The following is a 25,537-nucleotide window of genomic DNA, read 5'->3' on the forward strand; positions in this document are numbered from 1 at the left end:
ACACATAAATCAGCCTACAGTCCTTAATGTCAATAACTATTAGGCCAGAGAAGTTGTTCCATTTAAAGAAAAACAGGTGTTCCTATTTTCAATTACTTCAGAATTCCAGAGAAGCCTAAATATTGATTTGATTATTTATTCTTTCACTCAACAAATATTTATTAAAGACCTACTAGGACTCCTAGGAGATGGGAATACAGATGTGAATTTAAAAACAGAACAGAATAAAAATTCACACCTCCGTGAACTTGTCTTCTAGCGCTAGAGATAAACAGTACACAAATAAGGGAAATATATAGGACAGTCTGTTTGGTGAAAGCCTATATAACTCTTTTGTACAAATTACTTCATATGTGGTTGATGAATAGGAAGCTGATATGGGTATGAAGCAGGGAGCCACACTGATTTATGCATCATTTCCCCCAGAATATTAATGCTACAATGTTTGCATGAACAAGTTTTATCATTTATTAAAGAGAGAGCCCTAGAATTAGGGACACAAGTAGCATCAGCAGCTACTTGTCCTTTAAGCCTGCTCAGCTAGCGCTGTACAGAGGAAGCATCCCAGCCCAAGCCCCACGAGTCTGGAATGGTTTGGTCTAATAGAAGATACCCCATAAGTTACATTATGTTGGTGTGAACATAAGCGAGCGAATAAGAGAAACACCTGTATGTGATATACTATTACTGTAAAGAGAGCATGCAAGAAGGGAGGAGAAGAGATTCGAGGAAAGGGATGGCAGTCTTAAATAAGGAAGGTTGGATGGCTTCCCTGAGGAAGACATCTGGGTAAAGACCTGGAAGGCTGATACACCAGCCTCTGGATCAGCAGAGGCAGAGCACTCAAGAGGAGACTAATGTGGGTGGGTGGAGCAAGTGGTTGGGGGAGGAGAAAAGCTACAGAGCCAAGGATAAGAGGCCTCTAGAGACCTAGAGTTTGTAATTGACACCTTAGCTGGTGCTCGCTCAGAACCCTCCTGCTGAGGAGGATGAGGAGATGAGGTAGGAAGGGTGGATGTTAGGAAACCGCTAGGAGCATGACCTGTTAATCCAGACACGGATGGTGGTGCCCTGAGACGATGGTGGCAGGAAGCAGCAGAAGGGAGAAACACCATCAAGGAGTGCTTGAGTCCAGTCAGAGCACGTGAGGTATGAGACACACGCGAACCAGTGACAAGAGAAAGGTTTCTGGCCATAGGAACTGGAAAGACGGCCATTTCTGAAAGGCACCCGACTACTGAAGAGGCAAGATCCCGTGGAGCTAACGGAGCTGAGAGCCAGCCATGGCCAGTCAGCGTGCCTACCCTGTGCTATGTACAGATGGGCAACACCCAGTCGGGTTCACACACAGAACAACCGACACGGGATGGCACAATCGCAAACCATTAGCTGTGTAGAGAAAAATCTTTGATTTAAAAGCAACATTTAAATGGAATAACACTAAAACAATTTGAACAGGTTGTCATGAGATGAACCTGCAGTCCTGGCATGCTGAGAGACGAAAGGACAGATGGACTGAAAGGCAGAGACCAGTCTGAGCTCAGAACCTAGCTCAATTAATTAATAATAAATAGTTAAGCAACCTGAAATGTCTTCTGTTGTTTTTTGCGTTTGCCTCAGCCTCCTGAGTACCAGGGTTACGAGGATGAGCATACTGCCTGGCTTCACCTTTGTCTTTTTCTTTATTTATTTTTATTGGATATTTTCTTTATTTACATTTCATCCCCTTTCCCGGTACCCCCTCCTGAAAACCCCCTATCCCATCTTCCCTCCCCCTGCTTCTATGAGTGTGTTCCTCCACCTACCCCACTCCCACCTCAGTTCTCTCAAGTCCCCTACACTGGGGCATCTATCAAGCCTTCATAGGACCAAGGACCTCTCCTCCCATTGATGCCTGACAAGGCAATCCACTGCTACATATGCAGCTGGAGCCATGTGTATTCCTTAGCCCCTGGGAGCTCTGGGGGGGGGGGGTCTGGTTGGTTGATATTGGTGTTCTTCCTATGAGGTTGCAAACCTTTCAGTAACTTCAGTTCTGAAGTTTCTCTAACGCCTCCACTGGAGACCCCACGCTCAGTCCAATGGTTGGCTGTGAGAATCTGCCTCTGTAATTGTAAGGCTCTGGAAGGGCCTCTCAGGGAACAGTCATACCAGGGTCCTTTCAGCAAGCATTTCTTGGCCTCCACAATAGTGTCGGGGTTTGGTGACCGAATATGGGATGAATCCCCAGGTGGGACATATTTAAACATAGTAAAAGTAATATACAGCAAAACATTAGCCAACATCAAACTAAATGGAGAGAAACTTAAAGCAATCCTACTAAAATCAGGACCTAGACAAGGCTGCTCATTCTCTCCCTATATATTCAATATAGTACTTGAAGTTATAGCTAGAGCAATTAGACAATAAAAGGAGGTCAAAGGGATACAAATTCAAAAGGAAGAAGTCAAAATATTACTATTTGCAGATGATATGATCATCTTCTTAAGTGACCCCAAAAATTCCACCAGATAACTCCTAAAACTGATAACTTCAGCAAAGTGGCTGAATATATAAAATTAACTCAAATAAATCAGTAGCCTTCCTCTACTCAAAGGATAAACAGGTTGAGAAAGAAATTAGGGAAATAGCACCCTTCACAATAGTCACAAATAATATAAAGTATCTTGGTGTGACTCTAACCAAACAAGTGAAAGATCTGTGTGACAAGAACTTTAAGTCTCTGAAGAAAGAAAGCAAAAAAGATCTCAGAAGATGGAAAAATCTCCCATGCTCATGGACTGGCAGAACTAATATAGTAAAAATGGCTATCTTGCGGAAAACAATCTACAGATTCAATGCAATCCCCATCAAAATTCCAACTCAATTCTTCAGAGTTAGAAAGAGCAAATTCATTTTGAATAACAAAAAACCCAAGATAGTGAAAATTATTCTCAACAATAAACAAACTTCTGGTGAAATCACCATGCCTGACCTCAAGTTGTACTACAGAGCAATAGTGATAAAAACTGCACGGTATTGGTACAGAGAGAGGCAGGAAGATCAATGGAATAGAATTGAAGACCCAGAAATGAACCCACACACCTACGGTCACTTGGTCTTTGACAAAGGAACTAAAATCATCCAGTGGGAAAAAGAGCACTTTTATCAAATGGTGCTGGTTCAACTGGTAGTCAGCATGTAGAAAAATGCAAATCGAGCCATTCTTAGCTCCCTGTACAAAGGACTTCTGTTTTTTGTTGCTGTTGTTGTTGTTGTTGTTGTTGTTTTAGCCAAAAATCCTTAAAGACTTAACAAAAGTTCTGATATAATTTTTATTTTGAAGTACAGTTATATTTTAAATCTCTTGATAAGTAAACTAAGCTCAATTTATATAATTCTTCCAAGTGAAAATTACTCTGCAAGAGAAAAGGAAATTAATCAGTGGTTGACACTCCTACTTGAGACAGGCAACAGAACTCAGCACTCCAACCGCAGCGTTAACAATGACTGTGTCCAGTACTCTTCCCAGGAAGGAGATGGTGTGAGAAGCATGACTGGCAAACATGGGAAGGTCTTGTGAGGGGGAGCTGGGGCTCAGAGCTGCTCTCACAAGCCTGAGGACATAGCTTTTCTCAAAAAATAAAAATTCTCTTTAACAAAACACTCTTACTTCAGGCACAAACAATTCTATGAAAGGTTTGTCCTGTTCCTCCAAGACAGAATGCCTAAAACCCCCTTTGGCTTATTTAACCAGACCTTGTGAGGACAATAAAAAGAGAAAATAAATTGCATTAATAGTCATTATATCTACTACATAGATATATTTTCTCCTTTTTCTTTAAGTTTTCAAGGGTCTATTTAGAGAGTGTATCAAGACATACATTATCGTCCTCTGAAAAGAAAAGAACAGAAAAGAACAGAACTGAAAGAATGGAAAAGATCTGAACTCCTAACTTTATGCTTTGACTGCAGTTAATTCAGACTAGTGAAGAATATGAAAAGGACCACTGGAAATTCACCAAATACCAAGAAACCAAACAATATATGCTTTTGAAAAAAATGTATAAAAATTATCTGAAAGGAAATAAAAATATATTGAATTCAATGAAAATGCAATTATGTCAAAAGATAATGCGGGTTGCAGGTAAGGTAGCACAGACAGGAGAATCAACAGCATAAAAAATTTACATTACAAAAATGGGGAGAATAAAACTAAATCAGGAGCCCAACTTTTAGACCTCAAAGATTAAAAGAATAAACCCAAAGCAAGATTCAACAGATCCAAAACACGGCTCACCAGAGGACTGGGGAGACCAGAACTGAACCCATAGGCTGTGTCAAAAGCAAAACAAGCAAAGAGGATCAGCAAGGAGGCAGGCCAGTGTCACTACAGACTCCATGACCATCAGGACCCAACAGAAAACTTCAAGCTCCTAAAGTTGACGTCTTAGACAACCGTAAATATATAACTCATGTTAAGTTACAGGCGAGTCCTGTAACAGGCAAAGAAATGAAGTCCTTTCTCAATGGCTTCTGAATAAAACATCTACAGGCACTGTGGTTTCCCCAGAGGTTTCTACTACTGTTTTAAGAGTTAGCGTCTAACTGAGGGCTCCTGACCAGAAAGAGGAAAGGAAGATGGGTTTCCTAGGCCATTCTAGAGCATCATGCCACCTGCTCTAAAATCCCGACAAAGGCAAGCTAAGAAACATGTATAGATATATAATGTTTATCACCTCAGATACAAAAAGCCTCAATAAAAAGATTAGTAACTCAGAGCTGGCACAATGGCTAGGCAGGTAAAGGTGGTTGCTACCAAGCCTGCTGAGCTGAGTAGGGCCTCAGGAGCCATGGGGTAGAAGGTGGGAATTGACCCTCATGGTTGTCTTCTGACCTCTGCACTCACACTGTGACACACTGGAGCTCACCCTCCCCCCCCTCAGTGAATGAATCTGTATATATGAAAATAAATAAACCTCTTAAATTGTCTTATTTTATGCTTGCTTTGTCAGTACATGTACTGATATTAGGATAATACAGGGAAGATTAGCATAGCTCTTTCACAAGGATGAGGCACAAAATAATAAAGTGCTCCATAGCGTGTTAATAGGCTCAAAACACGTACAAAACTCTCAAAGAATTAATAAAAATATTTTAAAATATAAGAAGACCACTTTTAATTTAGTGGGGTGACCCTAGCTGAGATCCCCACAAGAGGAGGGATACAGAGACTGATGTGGCCACTTCCTGAGACCAGGCAGGACTTCCAGAGGAGGTAGGTAGACATCAATCCACCCACAAAACCTTCAACCCAAAATTTGTCTCGCCTACAAGATGTGCAGGGATAAAGATGGAGCAGAGACTGAGGGAACAGCCTACCAATGACTGCCCAACCTGAGACCTACCCCATGCGAGAGAGACAATCGCAGACACTATTAATGATACTCTGCTGCAGACAGGAACCCAGCATTAACTGTCTCCTGAGGGGCTTCATCCAGAAGCAGATGGAGGCAGATGCAGAGATGCACAGTCAAACATCAGACAACTTAGTGAGTCTTACAGAAGAGTGGGGGTAGAAGTTAGCAAGCTGGAGGGTCGAGAACACCATGAGAAGACCTAGAGTCAGCCAACCTGGGCCTGTGGGGACTCACAGAGCCTGGGCCATCAACCAGCAAGCATGCAGTAGCTGGACCTAGAACCCTTGCACACCTGTAGCAAATGTGCAGCTTTGTCTCTATTGGGGGCTGCTAACAAGTGGAGCAGGGGCTATCTCTGTCTCTGTGACCTACCATTGGATCCCTTCCCCCTACCTGGACTGCCTGGTTGGGCCTCAGTGGGAGAGAATATGCCTAGTCCTGCTGGGGCCAAATGTCCCAGAGTGGGGCAGTTCCCTAGGAGGGAACCCTTTCTTTGAGAAGAGGAGGTGACAATAGGGGAGGAATTTGTAAGGATGGGACTGGAAAGAGAGGAGAAAGGGGGGCTGTGGTCAGAATGTAAAGTGAATAGAAAATAGATAAATATATTAGTTAATAGAACCCAATAGCATACCAAAAATAGGGATATTTCAGGTATTCAAGGCTGGTTTAATACAAAATAAATAGCATAGTCTACCGTATGAATGGGAAAAAAAGCATCATTTATCTGTCAAGTGAAACAGAAAGAAACTGACAAGATTCAATGTTCATGATTTTTAAAAGACAAACCTTTAGCAACCAGGAACAAAAGGGAATGTTCTTAATCTCATGAAGAACACTGCAAAACTCTACAGCTAATCAATGTTCAAACCTGAATGTCTTTCCCCTGAATCTAGTATCACTCAAGGATCTCAGATCATTGTATCACACAAAGGCCTTCCCACTGGAAGAAGGAAGGAAAACATGAATAAAAGACATATTTCAGAAGGAAGAAATACAAGCGTCCCTGTTTTTCGACGACTTGGCCTTCTCTATAGATCACACAGAAGCTGGCTCACACAGGCCTCCTGAAGCAACACACGAATCATGGGAGGCTGCAGTACAGGGGTCAGAACAGTGAATATAAACACAAATATAAACAATGATCGAGCTGAAGACAAGACGCGTAAAACCATAAGTAACTCCACCAATAACGGGAGTAATTAATTTTACAATTCTGATCTGCTGCAAATTATAAAATTCTGATGTCAGAAATCGAGTAAGGAGGGGAAGAGGCTGGAAGGATGGCTGGGCTGTCGAGAGCACTTGCTGTTCTTGCAGAGGAACTGGGTTTGAGTCCTAGCACTCATGTCGGGCAGCTCACAACTGCCTGTAACCATAGTGCCAGAGCATTCATGTAAGGCACCTGTAACCGGAGTGCCAGGGGGATCTGACACCCCCTGCTGGCCTCCACAAACACCTGCACATGTGTGTGCATGCACACATGAGCACACACAAATAAAAAAATGAAATCAATCTTTGAAAAAAGAAACTGGAAATACATCTAAATACATGGGAAGACATTCATGTTCACAGACTGAAAGGGTAGACACAGTAAAGTTGTCACGTCTGTACAAATACACCATAAAAGTTAATGGGATCCTGTTAAAATAACAGCAAGAATTTCCATTGATATGCACAAGGTTATTCTAAAATTTATACGGGAAGGCAAAGGAACTAGACTATCTAAGACGACTTTGAAAAGGAATAAAATGGGAGAAAATTGCTCTTCTTGATGTGAAGGCTCAGTCTGCAGCCACAGTAATAAAGCTGGCGTGGTACTGACAGACGGGTCAAAGAAATAGATTGGGGGCCACAGGAAAGGCCAGACGCAAGACAGACAGCCAAGTGACTTCTGACAAGGGTGAAACGCAGACCCAGTGGAGGAAGGACAGCCTCCAAAATGAAAGCCATTTGAATCAACTTAAAAACCCAGAAGGCAAAAGAATAAAACTCCATCTAAATCTTCATATCACATCAACTTAAAGTGGATCATGGACGAGAATTCAAAACTACAAAACTTTTAGAAAAACATCAAGGATGGGGAAGAAAGATCTGAAATTCAGAGCCAGGCATACAGTCTTAGGAATGGCAGGAAAAGAACTCTGTGGAGGTTGGGGTAGGGGAAGGGGAAGGGGTAGGGAGATGGCTCACATGGCTAGGGGCCCTTGCTGTTCTTGCAAAGTACAGCACTGAGTTTGGTACCCAGCACTCACAACAGACAGCTCACAACCACCTGTAGCTGCAGTTTCAGGAGCTCTGACCCTCTCTTATGGACTCTGTAGGCACATATATGCACATACATATACACAGACACATGTATTTCATCTAAAATAATAAATAAAAAGCAACAGTAAAAAAAATAGAAAATGGAATCTTGTCAATTTTGAAACCATTGCTAAAGACTATATACAGAAAATATAAAGACTGACAGGCATAGATGTGTGTGAGTGTTTGTGTGTGTATATGTGTATGCATGTGTGAGTATGTATATATATGTATGTATAATGTACGGGTGTATGTAATGTATGTGTAGTACATAATATGTGTGTATGTATGTATGGGTATGTGTGTGTATGGGTCTGTATGGGTGTGTGTGTGTGTGTGTGTGTGTGTGTGTGTGTGTATGGGGGGTATATACACAATGTAGGCCTGAAAAAAGACTAGAGTCTCGTGTGTGAAGAATCCTCAAAACCCAACAGCATAGTCTAAGCAAACGGAAAGTGAGAAGACACATAAGCAACAATTCCATTGCACAAGATCTCCAAGTGTGACATAGCTACCTGTAAGGTTTTCAGTGTCACTCTCCATTAGAGAAACACGGAATAAAACCACCATGTGGTGAGAGCGAGCTTTACAACCGGCTCAGCAGTTCAGACTGCTTTTGAAGAGGACCTGGGTTTGCTTCCCAGTGCTGATGTTAGGCAGCTCACAACCACCTGTAACTCTAGATCTACTCTTTAGGACTCTACTTGTACTTCTACAAATGTAGTGCCCACATACACACACACACACACACACACACACTGCAGACCTTCTGGAATGACTGGAGTATTGTTATTCTATCAGCCATGCTTGTCAGAACAGGAGGCATGAGGTCACACACACACACACACACACACACACACACACACACACACACACACGGTTGGTGGGTAAGTAAAATGATACACCCAGGAAACAGGCTGGTGCTTTCTCCTGAAACTAGGCAGGCAACTCCAGCACGGCCCTGTAACTGCACTCTTGGGCATTTGTTCTTGAGAAACAAAGACATGATCACAAGAAAACCTGTATTTGGTGTTTATAACAGTTTGAGTCCCCACGGTTAAAATTGGCTTGGAGCCAGGTATCCTTCCAGAGGCGGAAAGCTACACACACTGCAAGCACCACTTACCACTAGTAATAAAATAGAACACATTAGACCCAGCAAGCTGGATGGATTTGCAGACCAGTTTGCAGAGTTAGAAAGGGTGACACAAACTATGGGACATTCTATCTAACATTCTTAAAATGCCCCAATTATAGAAATAGGTATTGGTGTCACTGGGAAGTTGGGACAGTAGGTGAGATACGAATCAAGTGGGTAGCACAGCAAATGCTCTTCAGCTGATGATGCAGATGTCAGTTGGCCTGGTTGAGAGGTCAGACCATCCTTTTACAGTACCACAGGGGAAATCTGAATTAAAAAGCATGAAGGTACAAGGACCTCTGTGTTTTGTTTCTCATATTTGCACACACCTCTATAGTTGCCGCAGAACAAAATTGTGAACAAACACAATTATCTAAGAGTAAAAAAGTAGAATTATATTTTAAAAAATTTATTTTATTTTTGTGCATGTGTATCTGTGAGTGGGTTTGTACACATAAGTGCAGGTATCCTTGTAGTCCAGAGGAATGAGCTGGATCCCTGAAGCTGGAGTTACAAGCAATTATGAGCTTCCCCAAGTGGGTGATGGGAACCAAACTTGGATCTACTGCAAGAGCAGCCAGAGCTTTCATCTGCTGAGCCACCATCTCCCCACACCCAGGAGAGAAAAACATTTAATCATGTATCTTACAAGGATTTTTATCTGATTGTAGAAAGAATACCTACTTCCCAGTGACAAGACAGAAAAATGAAAATAATAAGAAAAAATAAATTCATACTTAAGCATCCTAAAGAACTAGACAAGTGGCCAGCAAGCACACGGGAAAGTGCTCTATACTGTTTGACCATAGACTTTGATGGCAAAATGGAAAACAAGACAGTACTAAGTGCAGGTAAATATGCATAGAATTGCAGCATTCATACATGACTCATAGAACTGCAGCATTCATACATGACTCATAGAACTGCAGCATTCATACATGACTCATAGAACTGCAGCATTCATACATGACTGTCAAGAATGCATAGACCCCTCTGTCGTGGTCAGCTTGGACCCAACCTCCCATTTCCCTGGTTGCACTATGAAGAGAGAGACAATGCAAATGCTTTGTTTTGGTATTTAAAAATACCTTGATAGAAGTTGGAGTTTGCAAGAACATACTGAGGCCCATTAAGGGAAATGTCTACTTCTGGTCAAAAGAATGGACTCTGATTCCACCTCTGGCCCTGTGCAGAGACATAGCATTCTGATCTAAACCAAGGTTAGAACACTACAGACTATTGTCCCCTCCCTATGAATTATGACAACCGGACCTGCCAATCATCTGCCCCCCTCCCCGCTCAGGAAGGCTGGTTTACCTTAGATGACTAAGGGAATGGGAGGAGTAAGTGCCCCACAGGAGATCCCAGTAAGTGCCACATAGGAGATCCCACGAGTGCCCACCCTTGCGACGCTGGCTTGTAGATCTTCACTGGTCTGCCTGCCTGCTTTTCCAAGTCCTCACTCAAGAGGATAACTTTTTCTGTTCCTTCTCTTTGGGTTTTAGGTGCTGATGAAAAGCCTAAATATGCTTTCCCTGATACCCTGGCCTGTCTCATGCTTTCTGTGAAGTTTCTGCACCTCATTCTTCTGCCCGGTGGCTGCTTGCCAACTACTGCCCCTGACCTCTCTCTTCCTCTTCGCTATCACCCTCTCCCAGGCAGCTGCTGAGATCTTCAGCTTGCCTGCTCCGTTGTTTTCCATTCAAACTCTAATAAAAATTGTCCCTGAACTTCCTTCCCAGTCCATCCCTACGCTCCTTTGGCAGTGAGAGTTCTGCAAGTCCACAAACACTGAGCATTTACTACAGGCCCAATAGGAAATAATTTTGACAAATATATCATGGTCCTACAGCAGCCTCATCATATAGGAGATATTTCTTCCTAAAAAGACAGATCTATAAAATCTAAAAACATAATAAATATTTATGTGTATGCATATGTATATATGTATATATAATTATATGCATGTATACATATATGTATACACCACACACACACACACATTATGAGTCAGATAACAGGTGACTTGTTGAAGGTTACACAGAAAGGACACAAAGTTCAGGTCAACCTCTTGTAATCTAATGAAGTCAGAGTGGAACTGACTACAATTATCCTTGCATAAGTAGGCACTGACTTTTATGACTGAGAAGCAGTCCACAAGCCAGTGACCATTCTCAGAGAAGCGGCCAAGACAATCATCACATTAGCTGTACAACCCATTCAAGGACCATTCCACATGGTAGAAAGATGATTATATCCAATGACCTACTAGCAAAACAACATAAAGTTACCCTCTTTCTAGAAGGGTATTGACCGGCTAGCAGACACAACACAGCGTTCAGGCAAAACAAAATAAGAGTGAAATTAAAAAAACAAAAGAACTAGAACATTGTTTGCATCCAACTCTAACTACACACCTAAGCATTCTGACGACAAACAGAGACTCATGATGGTGGCAGTGAAATGTGTCCCCTGCCAACAGACACAACATTTGTTAAAAAATGAAACACAAATCAAGGAGCTCAACTCAAACAAAATGGACATTTTTGCATACAACCTTCTAGGAAGCTGACTGGATAATAAACATCAAATCATCTGGGCGTGCCTATAACTGACATTTTATTGCTTTTAATGAGATGTGGGTATCCTTAAGTAGGCCTAGCAAGCCACCCTCCTCCCATGGCTGAAAATTTTACAAACCCAATGACTGGCATTTCCTAAAACTATGTAATGTCAAAAAATATGCATTTCTTATAAATAGTACAATTAGGCTACTAATGGCATAAAATGTATTGTGTCACCAGCTAATGCAAATCAAAATCATATTTAGGAGATACCTCAGTTCAAACTACACACTGAAATGTCTCTATGACTGAAAGACAAGTGTGGGGAAGCCTGGGGGTGGCTAGAATCCCCCAACGTCAGGAGAGTTCAGAATGTAGTTGTTCAGAATGTTAAATATCAAGTTACCCCATGACTCAGGAATTTTACCCCACAGTGTAGAGAGAGAGGTCTGTCCACATGAAGGCTTACACACAAAGATTAATTAATACAACCCTGATGCACTTCAGCTAATGAATGGATAGACAATGTCAGCTGTTTGCACTGAATGTGAAGTCTGCTGATGTGGAGCGGTGAGCATTTGCCAAGCCCATGTGAGGTTCTGGGTTCAGTCCCCACCAACATGACAGGGACGTTTAGAGACAACATTATGATAAGTCAAAGAAAAGGATGAATGGCGAAGGGTCACATGTTCCATAACTGCATTAACGTTGACGGTTGTAGTTAAGTAAATCCATATGGACAAAGAGATTCAGTGGCTCCTGGAGGGTGGGCTGCGAAGCAGGGGGACAGTAGGGAAAGAGGATGTGACAAGTGATGGCTGTAGGCATGATGTTCCTTTGGGGAACATTATAAGATTAGGTCAGGGTGATGATGGCATACATAACTCTGAAAACATATTAAAAGCTTGAATTATGAACTTTACACAGGTGGATTTTACAGCTGTAAATTTTATCTCTGAATATCTGTTAAACTGGCACACTTAGAAAATAGTAGCATTCGTGGCAGTCATAAGGAGTTATCATTTCAGTTCTTGTCCAGATGTGGAAACTGAGGCATTAGCAGGGTTGCAGAATCTGCCCAACAGGGCCAGGAGGAGGCAAAGTCGGGACTTACGTCAGGGATGCTGTTACCCAGGCGTCACCTGCACTGCAGACACAGAAAGGCTCGCTGTCTGGGCATGAGCACTAGCCAGTTACCAGAGGAAGGGAGACCCTGAGCATAACAAAATCAGGTCATGTTTAACTGGATGGCATACCATTCCTGAATCAGAGACAATAGGAGGCAGGAGAGATGCAGGACCTGTCTCCAATGCCCCCATCCTGCCCTGCCCCCACAGGGAAAGGCTCATACAGGAAAGAGAAGAAAAATGCCCTTTCCCAAGTCAGGACAAAGATTACCAAAGGGTGTCATTTGCTTTGATTTTTTTGACACAGAATCTCAAGTAGCCCAGGCTGGCCTCTTAAGTAACTTTGTAGCTAAGGATGACCTGGCATGAGAATGAATTTTGATTGTCCTGCTTCTCCCTTATCAGCACTGGCATCACAGTTGTATGTCATCATGTATACAGTTTATGGAGTCCTGTTGATGGAACTCGGGGCTTCAGTGCATGCTAGGCAAGCACTCTACCAGCTATGTCTCCAGTCTGACTATGTGAGCTCTCCCTCCCTCCCTCCCTCCCTTCTTTTAAAAAACCTGTACTTTAAATTTTATTTAGTTTTTGTTATGTGCATGTATATTTTGCCTGCTTGTCCGTATGCATACCCATTAGATGCAGTGGCCGTAAGAGGGTCGAAGGACCTCTGGCTCTGGAATTACAGGTAGTGAAGTCTGTGGCAGGTGCTGGAAACCAAACTGAGGTCTTCTGTAAGAGCAGCAAGCATTCTCAAGCACTGCGCCATTCCTCCAGCCCTCAGTAATTTCTATCAGTAAGTTAGTGGTGAGCTGACTGAGACCCTGAGAGGGAACCTGCTCAGGAGTCTCTAGCATGACACAAAACAAGACTCTCATCTGCATTCCCACTCAGGTCTCATTCCAACTTGCTTTCCACCCACACAGTGTTCATAACTGTGTCAGTTGCCCTGCAGTCTTGGACAGGGCCGGAGGATGTGGACTCTGGGAAACCTGCTGACTAGATTTCACCTTGACCTTGGGGTCATTAATAGATAATACATTCAAAAACAATCTCATGGCTTCAAAAGCAAATCATAAACACATTCCATCTGGGCACAAGATAAAATGTTAAGTTGTGGCCTTGTGCGCTGTTTCTGGAGTTGCTAAGATCTGGCCAGGTTCTTTGCATGAAGCTGTGACATTTTACCCACGGCAGGATTCTCACAGCGAGAGTCTCCACGCTTCACTGGCCTGCTGTGCATTATACAATGGTGAGGAAAGGGGTTGTCTGGGAGTGTTGAGAAAGGCTACAGAATCCAAGATAAGTAAACATGCTAAAATGCAGTTCAGGGAAGAAAATAAATAAACAACCTTCCCCGGCAGGATTCATCAGCAGAGACACACAATCAGCGTCATTAAAATGTTGTGAGAATGGTTGGGAGGTGGAGACAGAAAAGGGCAAAGAGTGAAGTTATAATTATCTGGACTATTATTCCAACCTAACGTGGAAGGCGGCATACCAAATTTGCTAGGCCGGAACCTCAAATGCTGCCTCTCACTGGGCAAGGATTTTGTTGTTCTGAGACATCGGACTAGACAGTGTGGGGGGCTTGGCAATTATGTTTGAAAATGGCGCATAATCTTTTACAACAGAAAGCTGGCGTTCTATAGAGAGACACCCCTGTGATTTCAAACTGCTGGGTGATTCCTGTAATGACTTGAGGAGTGCTGAGGAAATAAAGTAGCCGCAGGTGGCCAGACAAAGAAGAAGAAATCCCTCACTCTGCGGGCAGTAATCAGGTTGAAATACTTTCTCCATTACATCCCAAAATAGAGCAGACAGTGATACACAGGCCTTCCCTCATCACACGACTTTTGATTTCTACAAATAGTAAAATCATATTCAGTACTTTCTGTAGGACACCATCAATAGTCCTATCTGCAGACTGGATCATAGCATCAGGCATAGCAGCCTTCAGTGGAAAGTTACTCACACTGGTCCTTGAATGATTCTGAAAACCACCCTGGGTTTGCCGAATCTGACCTTAACATCTTACAGTTACTGAAGGCTTGACTTCGTTTGGACAAATTTCATAAACATACTGTGTGTGTGTGTGTGTGTGTGTGTGTGTGCGCGCGCGCGCGCACATGCACACTTGCATGTATATAAATACATGTGTGTGATATGCATATGGATGCCAGGGGTATACCTACATCCAGTATCTTCCTGAATTTCTTTTTTTGATTTTTTTTCTTTCATCTTATTTTTTAAGACTGTCTCTCTCACTGACCCTGGAGGACCAGCCAAGCCAGAAATCCTCGTCTCTGCTTTCCCAGAGCTAGGATTACAGGAAAACACTGCTACTCTTTGGCCTTTGTATTGGGGGTGGAGGCAGGGATCTCAACTCAGGTCCTCATCCTTGCAATGCAAGCACTGACTGAGCTATATCCCAGCTCCAAATATATAAAGAAAAGCAACTGTTTTCATATGAGCATGATGGTGAACAGGGTCCAGCTCCTGGGGGCGCCTATCGATCCGTAACATTTTCCTAGTTATCAGGGCCCACGGGCCCCACTGCAAAGTCCACCAAGAAACAACCCCACCAAATGGCTCAACTGTATCACTGCCTTTAGAAGCCTCCACAGTCACTGAGGCTTTTCTGAGTGTCAGCGTGCTTAACCAGGGTGAAATAGTTCTTCAATCTCATGACTTTCACAAGGTGCCCAATGCCAGGCCTCTGGGCAGGCACATGAAGGGCATCCAAGGAAGATGTTTCTAACAGCCTGGGCTCCCTAGGCAGCCAGTGATCCTGCCTCTGTCAGTTAGATGAAAGTTCTGAAGTACGCAGGTCCAGCCATGCCCTACAGGCTCAGAGCAGTTTAAAAGGCTCTTCCTGGAGCTTTCAAAACCATGGGCTCTGGTCCTCGGTATTATGATGCCGTGAGTGGAAAGAGGTGAGCCACACAGCTACTGCCAGCTAGAACACAAGAGGAGCGGGGGCAAAGGTCAGCCCTGTAGGTCGCCTGGAAGTTGATCCACAGCGCCTTCCTGGGGACACGGAGACAACTCTGAAGCCAAATGTTAAATGACAGGAATCCACCTCTAAAAACGCAGAAGGTGCCAAAAACTAGCAATCTTCCCCCACCCAAAGTCTTCTTATTGTAATTAACAGGTCTCTGTTGCATAAAGCAAGGAATTACTATGATTTAGTGATTCAAGGATATTAACATTAATTTTCTCGATGCTAAAATAGAATATCTTAAGATGTCAATTCCATTTTGATATCGTCTACTTCATGAACTTCATCAGAGCATTTAAAAATATTAGCACTTTGTTCTGCAGACTGGGATTTTCCAGCTCCTCCATCATCTGCCTTCTCTAATGCTGGCAGCATTAGCCATTTGTGGGTCCATAAAAGATAAACAGGAAAGGAAACGGGCAGGAAGGTAAACGGTCAAATTTATCTTCTTTACTTCAAATCACTACTCAACATTGCAATGGAGAAGCAATGGCAGGCAAGGAAACTGAGCAGGGACCCCCACATCTGGGAGCCAGGCCTGCAGGTACCTGCTTCAGAACTGACATTTATCCTCTATCCCCTAACACTGGTACCGAGTTACTATGAAGACAAATTTTCCTGTCACCACCACAGCTACGGGCAAGTGGTACAAAATTGCACGAGGAAGAAAACAGGTCTAGATAAGTGGAGATTGTTCTGCATAAAAAACAGAGAACACAGACAACTTAGATCCGGATTATTCTTGCTGTCCCGATTGGTCCAACAGTATGTTTATTTAAGAAGTTACTATGCAAATTACGATGTTGAAAACAACAGTAAGAACAGCTAATGGAACGTGTGTCACAGTGAAATGAGTGTTCCTGGAACATAAGGGTGCTGGCGGACAGGGAATTAGGGAGGGTGGGGCACTAAGCAAGACTGACTGGCATGGTGTTATGGGGGTGAAGAGGGGCTGTGGGCAGGGGATTAAAGAGGGACAAAGGGCGGCTGCCGGGCATGGATGGAGGCTTGGGGGCTTGGAAGGCTGCTGGGCATCAGGAAGGCACAAGGAAGTTGGAAAGGTGCTGACAGACTGAGAGGGATGGGGTGTGCTAAACCACATGAACACATGGGAGCTGTGGACGGTTGCTGGTGATGAAGAGTTCACACCCTGACCATTAAAACTGTGTTCAAGTTTCTTTATCCTTTTGAGCCTCAGTATTCCTATCTATAAACTGGGGGATCAAATTTTCAGTGCCACAGGTTGAGAGAATTAAGTGATTTAATGTCATAAGCCAGCTTAGATCGGATCTACTACACATCATCAAGTTTCCTTTACAACATCCCCTTTGTGACAAGTGAGGCAGGAGAGTGACTAGGGAGAATAGATTAAATGCAGACCCCGATTCTTTTATTGCTTTGTTTGGATCATCTAAAATCATTATCCAAAGTAGCTTTCTTCTTCTTCTTTTTTTAAGTCCAAGTCTCCTACATGTAATAAATTACTTCGTTCTAGAACACAGCAAGCAGAAACTAAATCAAACCAATACAGATGTTGATAAAAACCCGATCAATTTAAAATGAATAATTCAATCAGGAAGGTGTCCAAAGGTTTCCATAAATCTTTCCCCACATCTCCTACACTTAGCACTCTGCTGCTGACTGAAAAGATTTCCATCACCTCAATCATGAATCCAAGCACACACCCTGCAGGACCCTGTGACCTGGCGCTCCTCCAGGACAGTCATCATGGGTGCACAAATCACAGGAGCAGAGGAGCGCCTAGAGCTGGACTCTGGGGGACCGAATTTTCTTGGCCAGACATGGTTTCTGTTCTTTCACTTTTGATTCTCATCCTGCCATAGGTAACAGATCAGTGAGGTGCATGCTGCAGCCATTACTGTACTTTTCAAATAATGTTTTGACTTAAACAAGGTACAAGTAAGTGCTCCGGACAGCACAGGGCGACCGTCTACTGTTAACAAATGCATAGCTGAATGCGAGGAGGTTGCTCAGTCAGAAAAGTTCTTATCATGTAATATGAGGATATGCTGAGGATATGCGTTCACTCCTTAAGCAACCATTAAAAGTAGCTTGGCATAAAGGAGGGAGGGAGGGAGAGAGAGAGAAAGAGAGAGAGAGAGAGAGAGAGAGAGAGAGAGAGAGAGAGAGAGAGAGAGAGAGAGATTTCAATGCTAGGGAGGCAGAGACCAGAGGATCCCTGGGATTTGTTGGCCAGGCTAGCCCAATTACTAAACTTCAGATTGCATTGAGAAACCTAGTCTCAAAAAGTGAGTCGGACAACTCCTGGGGATTGCTATCTCACATAGACTCTGGGTGCATTCGCACACACGTACACACACAGAGACAGAGACAGAGACAGAGACAGAGACAGATAGCTGACTTTTATCACTTGGTCCTGACCAGCAAGTGTGTACTTTGCTTGAAGAAACTTTCATCTGACTGGCAAATGAGATTGTGCCAAGTCGGCCCATCTCTTCTTGATGAAGCTCCCTTATGAATGAAGGAGAGGAGGAGGGTAAAAGACTTGGGTTTACAAAAGATTCAGCTGGTTTTCTTGAAATACTGAACATCCCCACTGCATTTGAAGTAAGATTCAATTTACGAAGAATTGATTTATCCACAGCTTTCCAAGAGCAATTCTGTATTGGCATAGACATAAGTTTATTGGATCAATGAAGCGGCCAACACATTTTTATTGAACACTTAGTACATGGAAGGCATTGTGTCAGCTACAGAGAACAGACAGGAGAAGGCCTGGTCCTGAAGACAGTGCTTCTTCGGATATGGAGACAGGCTTTATTCACAGAGAACTGGATAATGAGGCAAGAAAATCCAATATGTGGTTTGAATGTCACATGTGCCCCATGGTACACATGTTTTGACTTTTGTTCCCCCAGAGGATGGTGCTGTCTGGGAAAGCTGTAGAAAGATTAGGAGGTAGAGCTCTGCTGGTGCAGGGGTCCTCCCTGGAACGGGACCTTCAAGGTTGTCCAGCATGGACCCACTTCCTGTAACTACTCTGCTTCCTGACTGCAGATGCAATGTGACCAGCCAATGGCCTCCTGTTCCTGTCACTATGAGTTTCTTGTCCCAGTAGACTATAACTCCTTAAAATGTTCAGCCAAAATACACACTTCTTCCCTTAATAAGCTTCTTGTCAGCTGTCTGGTCACAGTAATAAGCAACTAATACACTCAACAGGGAGTGTGGTGGCGAATCTGATGTAGAAGCTTGGCTGGGCGTAAACAATTGAATGGTGGAGTAGCCAGAGTACAAGGTAGCGGGGCATCGGCCATTTCTTCAGGGCAGTGGCTCTCAACCAGAAGGCTGACCCCTTTGGGGTCACATAGCAGATATTTACATTACGATTTGTAACAATAGTAACAGTACAGTTATGAAGTAGCAACAAAAATGATTTTATGGTAGAGGCCGCCACAACACGAGGAACTGCATTCAGGGGTTGCAGCCTGAGGAAGGTTGAGAACCACTGCTTTAGGGCCTGCAGAGCAGAAAGCCTGGGAAAGGTGGGCGTCTCACCCTGGCCTGACTGCTAGAGCTGGGACAGCCCACTTGTGGCATTTCTGGCTCTCAGGTCTTGGAGCACTAGCACTGCTCCTGGGTCAGTGGGTCATATGTGTCAGAACTCTAGCCTCTGCAATGTCTTCTAGTTAAACCCTTCCCTCTCCTGTGTCTGTCTGTGCCTCTGTCTGTCTCTGTCTGTCTGTCTCTTTCTCTCTCATACACACACACACACACACACACATACACACACACTGAGTCACATAAGCAGGAGCCTCCCAAGCCCTCCCAGTCATGCCTGACTATCCTCATTATCTTCATCCAATCGGCCCTCACTCCTCCGCAGACCACTTTGGACCCATTCTGGCCGCCATCTTCACAGTCCTTATTCCTCTAGGGTAAACTTGGCAGTTTTATGCAAGAACCTCCCTATGCCTCTGGACTCACTGCCAATCCTTTCAGCGAGGCTTTCAGATCCAACCTTCAGGGCCCTTGCCTGTACCCACTATGCTAAACCCTGACTCTCTCTCCACACGGCTCCCACTGACCTCCCCACTACTCTTCTTTCTGAGAGCCTGTTACCACGCCAACGACTATACTGAGATGCCAGCTAGCCCTGTTTTGTACTTCATTACCTTAATCAATATTGCCATGGTGCTCCTATTCATATATTTGCTTGCTTGCTTATTATTTGAGTCATTCTCCTGGATCCCTTATTGACCTTGAACTTGCTATGTGATGACCTTGAATCCTCCTGCCTGTATCTCTCCACTGCAGGGATTACAGGCATGGTTCACCACACTCACCATATGTGGTAGACTGAACCCAGAGCTCATACATGCTAACCAGCACTCTACCAGCTGAACTCCATTCCCAACCTGAATCCCCTGTTCTGTCTGCTCACTCAAGACTTGTCCAGCCCATGCTACCTCTCTGCCAAGGTAGAAGCAACTGACTCAAGGGCATGCATCTTAGGTCCAGCATTCACACCATCAAAACTGTGGTACTCTGCCCTTGGACACTGATGGCTTCCATGGTTATTCCCAACATGCCTTGGGTGGTCTCAAGTGACCAGCTTGGTTAATTCCCACACGGCACATCCTGCTGCTCACACCGGTCTACCTCAACTCTCAGCCTGGTGGCAGGTTCTTCTGATATCCACACTGACGCAGCACAACCTGGTCCATTTTGAGTGACGTCAACTCTTACACACTCTTACACTCCCACTCAGTGGCCTCTGTAAGTGAGGTCCACTGAAGTCCGTCAGCCTGTAGGACCCTGGCTAATCCAAACACCTTCAGCTTCTCTCCATGGCCACCCACACCCTGATAGTCCATTCCCCTCACTTTTTTAAAAGTATAATTTAGCTCCCTTCCATCCAATCTTCTCTAGAGTCCACATTTGCATATCCAATAGCTCATTAGTGTTCCTGCTAAATCAAAGAGCTGCATACCCTTTGTCTCCTTTAGCTACAAAGACATCGCAGAGGCCCCAACATGTGAACCTGCCTTCTAATCCCAAATCTAAGAGAGAAATAGACTAATTTCCCCTCTGACAAGAATTACATTACACCTTTAGAAGCATAAATCTGTTCTGCTTTAAGATTTTTTTCCTGTTCCATTTCATGTACCCCTTCTTCACCTGGGCCCATCTATCTTCACATTCTCAGTCCCGCCCCCACACACCACCTCTACACCCACTTACTGCAGTGCGCCCACTCTTGGTTAGAGCTGTGGCCTCATAGTCCTGGCCACTCCCCTGTAGCTCCTCTATGCACTTGCCTACTGGAAGGAGCTGATAGGCAACCTCTGCTAAGAGGCTCCCTCCCTCCCCCCTTCCCCCACTGTTGCCCAAGGGAGTCACAGACAATCTGATGATAGGCCAGCAGTATGAGCTACTCAGACCTGGGGACACCCTCCTCCCTCGCAGCCTTTAAGAAGGTGAACACTCTTTGTCTGGTGGCACTGGCCTTTAGTGCCTCAAAATGCTGCCTTATTCTCTGTGGTCTTAATTTCTTAGCCTGAAAAATAGTTGGCCTCAGTGACCTTCTCTGAAACCTATACCCTCCCCCACCCAGGCTCCTAAACTTACCATCCCCCTGCCTCTCTGTCACCTGCCATGCTTTTAATAGAGCTAAGTCCTCCTTGGCCTCCTCGGTAGCTCTGTGCCTTAGACTTTGTTGCTTCTTGCTTTTTCCAGCCCTTCCACTAGCAAGGGCACCACCTCTCTTTCTATGCGCTGGTATCTGTTTGTCTGCCAGCTTCCTCCTGCAGCAATCCTCCTATCATCTGACACCCAGCCCTGCCCCCAAACCCTCATCTGTCACCCCTCTCTATTCCTAGTTTGTCCCTGATCAGCTCCACTGCAGTCCCCACCCTTCTTGTTCATCCTGTTTCTTGCCTGGACCATTACAAAGTGGTCTCTTGTAATGGTTGACGCACTTGTCCAGATTCCAGGGGAACACAGGTCTCAAGTGTTCCAGGTCTAGCTCTGTCCAGGATGTCTAGAAAGCAGAGCCTGGGGCAAGGGTTAACGGCTAGTGTTTGACTTGGGAAGTGCAAGTTAGAGCAGTCGGAGGCAAAGAAACAGGTGTGTCAAGCCAGGAAAGATGTCAAATAATGAATGGGTCTCTCTGACCACAAGGCAGAAACCCCAAGACAGACAAGTGCCAATGTTTGTTGAAAACTCCTGGGATGGATGAGAGCACACTCAGAGCAGTCCATACGGGAAGAAGGATGGGAAACTGAATGGCCCGGCAACCTCTGTGACTCACTGTGCAAGGCTCTGAGGAGCTAAGCCTACCCCTGAGGTCTTCTAGCCTGTAGCATGGAGACCATGGTTCAAGAACCATGTGGGTATGACATGTTATCCAAGCCAAGGAATGGAGGGCTTCTTGAACCATGATCCAAGGAGTGAGGGGCCACGGAAGGGTAGGCTCAATGCTTTATACTCAGAAGAGTCTTACAAGTCCTACCAGGAGGAAAGGCAGCCAGAGGCTCTAACGAGATGACTGACCCAAGTCACATCCAAATCAAGACTTATGTTTGAGCAAGACACAAGATACATATCACTCCTCCAAAAACTCACGCAGCATACTGAAGGCTTTAAGAAGCTTTGTGAAGACCTTTCCATGCCCTGGACTTAGTATGCCAAGAGCTCAGGCTTCGTTTTGCTTATGCTATCATAAACTGAGTTTGCAAAAACATACTTTGGAAGACAAATTATCCAGATTGATTTATTCCCCTCCACCAGCCACTTTCTATTGGCACTGTGTTCTTCTCAGGGAAAGAGAGAGAGCAGAGGGGGCTTGAGAGAGAGTGCCTAAGTTGGATCTTCCTTCAGGCAAGAGGTTTATTAACACCGCAGCAGGCAGTGAGGCAGGGCTTCAGAGGGAGAATTTCACACCTCCCCCCTAGGAAAAAGTCTACTTCTAAAGTTTCCTAGGGAATGGGAGTGTGTGTGTGTATGTATGTGGAGGTGGGGGTTGCTTGTGGGGGTGGTGTCTTGCAGCATAAGGAAGTGGGCTTAGTTAATGTGTGATCTATCCTACTTGATGGGGGTAGGGACAAGGTATACCTTGCTTAAATTTCCAGAACAGAGACTACTAGGTATCTGGGAAGGGCTTGCAGCAAATGTGTAACCCATGTAACCTGACCTTAGTCAGGCTGTGTTCGATATTTAGGGGGGTCACAGGCTGGGTATGTTTCTGGATGAGATCCTTACCTGTAGAGTCTGGATTCTCTAAGAGTTCCTGTCCTGAGTGTTGAGGGATAGGGAGGAAGCTCTGACCCCACAGAAAGTTTCCGGCCTTGTTTTAACACACTTGTTTGGACTGTGATCTTCAAACCAAGAAAACTAAGGGTCCCATAGGTCCCTGTTTCCTCTGTCAAGACTGCCCCCTTCAGTTCCTCCAGGGCTAAATAAGATCTGCTGTGGCAGATGCCACCTGGCCTTCCTGCAGGCAGGGGACAGTCTTCTCAGAGGTTGCTCAGGACTCCTAACCCTTCCCTTACCTTTACCCTTACCCCAGCTTCCAAAATGTCAAGGCTTGGATGCCCAAAGATGATGGTGTTACCCCTACCTGCATCTCCAGGAGCTCCTGAAAGCGTTGCACATAACAGCAACTCTGAGAATCACACAAACTGAACACTTCAACAAGACAGAGGTAACCTCCACAAGCCAAGAACATGTCACGGGCAGCTCTGCTTCCTCCAGTGGATCCGGAGGCCAGCACCGACTCTCCTCCTGCTCCACCACTATCCTACTCAGAATATGACTCCAAGGTAGGTGAGACCCTCTATGAATCTATCACCTTTTAGAGCAATTTGGCACCAGGAGAGAGAACCTTCTAAATGGCAACATAATAAACTGAAAATCTGTTTACTAAGGAGGCAGACTGCTCCCAGAAAGATGGAGAATGTTATTTTAGAGCAAGAACTGCCAAATTTACATACTCTCGGGCATAATTGATAGTCCTCATTAATCCAGGAGCTGTAAACAAGGTCGTGCTGATATATAGTTTTCATGACTACAGCCAGGGCCTGAGTGAACGGCACAAGCAGAGGCTTCCAGAATGTTTGTACCCGTTCATTCAGTCTTCAGTTTTGAATTCCTTTAGCATAAGGCTGCACTCCTGTGTCAGAAGTATCAGAAGGGGCAAACTTCAGAATGCAGTCTGGTAACTCCCAACTCCACAGTGTGTAAGCATCATCATCTGTGGGATCTATTTATCACCAGCCATGGTCCTCCCCTGTATATGTGGCTTTCTACTGGGCAGTGCTGAAGCCGTTGGTAACAAAGTTGCCTTGGTTAGTGCTAGGAAACCATGGGATTTAGCCATGCTGTGCCACACTGTGCTGGAAGAAGGCAGTGTAACTACAGAAGCCTGGCCTTCTTTATTTCAACAGTAGAATGAAGCTGGAACTTTCTAGAAGAGAGGTACTTTCCTAAGGCCCTATTTATAGGAGAAATGAATGCAAAGAGGTGGGCATGAGGGCTGGGAAGATAGCTCAGAAGCTAAAGCATTGGCCATACAAACATGAAGACCTGGGTTTGGAGACCCAGCACTCACATAAAAGTCCAGCACAGCAGAACACACCTGTTACTCCAGCCAGCAGAGACAGGTGGACACCAGGGGTTCACCAGACTAACCCAAAACGGCAAGCTCTGGGTTCACTCAGTATCCCTGTCACAAAAAACTTAGGTTGAGAGCAACAGAGGAAGACACTGATATTGATCTCAGCCTCACGCACACACACACACACACACATACACCACACACACACGTACACCACACACACCACACATATACACTCACACCACACACACAAACTATAAAGACACCACACATGCACTACATACACACATACAAACCACACACACACACAGAGACTTACATACACACACATACATACACACAGAGTGATGGGTCACTATGTCTCGCTACATTCTAATTTGAGTCAAAGGACATTTCACACCCTTAGCTCGTGCCTCTTTAATCATCTGTCTCACAGTTTCAGACTTCCTTCCAATTGAATCAAGCATCAAGGTCACCTCGGGCTGCTTTGGTGGGTGGACAAAGGGGGTTTTGTCTGGAATTACAGAAAAGGAGGAAAGTATAGTTTCTGCCTTCAGGAAGCTTCCACCATGGTTAGGCGACAAGACGAGATGTTAGATGAAATGTGAGCCAGTTCCCTTGCTTGTCAAACAGAAAACCTCTTCCGCAGGCTCTCTGGGAAGTCAGTTCTGTTTATCCCCCTTTTATCTAAGGTTATAGACAGCTGTCAGCACCAAGTCTGATGCACAGGCTAGGAAAAGCAAAACTCATCCAAACACCCAGTGCACGGGTTACTCACTTGATGGGAGCAGGTGTGGGAGAGTCAAGAACAGGTGTGACACGAGCCTGTACCACAGAGAACCCAGAAGTCTGGACCACCAGCCAGTCTGGACCCGGGAGTGACGCCAGGAGCCACCACAGCAGACCTGGGCCTGGAGCTGGTGCCCTTTGTTGCCTCTCTGCATATGAAGGCAGCAGGAGGGATGACCTTGGAGCACTGTGAGGAGCTCTTGTTAGTTAGGGCCTTGTGATGATTTGCAGTGCAGTGTAAGGGTGGGGTAGCAGTAGTTGGGAGACTGACAGGCTGGGTGGGGTAGTCGGGAGACTACAGGAGGGGTGTCACTTTTCTATGGAATGGCTCAGAGGCAGAAGAAAGGCTCCAGGATGCAATGTGGCACCCTGTCTGGTGAGTGAGCTGGACACAGGGGTCATGCCAGGAGGTGGATGCAGAGGCACAGAGGAACAATGGTGGAAACCTGTTAGCAACAATAGAAGGCAAAGGGGTCCCTGCCGGAGCCTACTGTTCCTTCAGATGCCCAGCAAGTTCCCAGGAAATTAAACATATTCCCCAAGGGCAGGTTTAGGCCTTCCCAGTAAATAGCAACCGACTTCAGCTTTACAAAGCCTCTGTGTAATTTAG

At 44.7% G+C, this 25,537-nt stretch overlaps 1 protein-coding gene and 1 non-coding gene across 2 annotated transcripts in view; one reads left to right on the forward strand and one right to left on the reverse strand.

The window, feature by feature from the left end:
* Positions 1-25,537, reverse strand: part of Sdk1 (sidekick cell adhesion molecule 1) — a 1,012,579-nt gene that overhangs the window by 670,384 nt on the left and 316,658 nt on the right. The window lies entirely within an intron of this gene.
* LOC127673445 (U6 spliceosomal RNA) lies at positions 4,983-5,085 on the forward strand. Its single transcript, XR_007975175.1, has one exon. It is a non-coding gene; the product is annotated as a U6 spliceosomal RNA (small nuclear RNA).

The sequence above is a fragment of the Apodemus sylvaticus genome, chromosome 22 (genome assembly GCF_947179515.1).
Source record: "Apodemus sylvaticus chromosome 22, mApoSyl1.1, whole genome shotgun sequence".
Taxonomy (NCBI): domain Eukaryota; kingdom Metazoa; phylum Chordata; class Mammalia; order Rodentia; family Muridae; genus Apodemus; species Apodemus sylvaticus.